The sequence below is a fragment of the Rhagoletis zephyria genome, unplaced genomic scaffold, assembly GCF_001687245.7.
Source record: "Rhagoletis zephyria isolate East Lansing unplaced genomic scaffold, Rhagoletis_zephyria_1.1 Rzeph_scaffold_00788, whole genome shotgun sequence".
NCBI classification, from domain to species: Eukaryota; Metazoa; Arthropoda; class Insecta; order Diptera; family Tephritidae; genus Rhagoletis; species Rhagoletis zephyria.
In genome coordinates this window covers 43,534-44,013 of record NW_016157872.1, presented here as the reverse complement: position 1 = coordinate 44,013, position 480 = coordinate 43,534, and positions in this window count along the sequence as shown.

Genomic DNA, 480 nt, shown 5'->3' with positions numbered 1-480 from the left:
TTTTTTTAATATTTCGAATACCGAAAAAATTAACTGAACTCTCAAGAAAAACGAAAAATTCATATAAAACGACGGACGAGAAATGGAAAAGAAATTTTCTTCTACCAAAATTTCTTAAATCAGTTTGCAGCTCTCAAGAAAAAAATGCTCGTATATTCATTTCCTCATGAAAATTTACAGCAAAAGCAAAGCGCTTTTTCAAGCAACAGAAATTATAATAAATATTTCTTATAATTTCCTTGAGAGCTGGATTTTTAGCTTTAAGATACAGTTTGTATTTGAGGTTATTAGCTTTAGGGGGGGTTTGAACCCCAAAACCCACCCCTTGTGTGCGCTAATGCTTGCAACAATTCTTTACCAAGAAATACGTTAATGATAAAATATATGTATCTCGGAACCGTTGTACCAATTTGTATTATGATTATTGTGTTTAATAATATCCCAACGGTTTTTACCCTCCATTCCTGTCTATCTGCACGA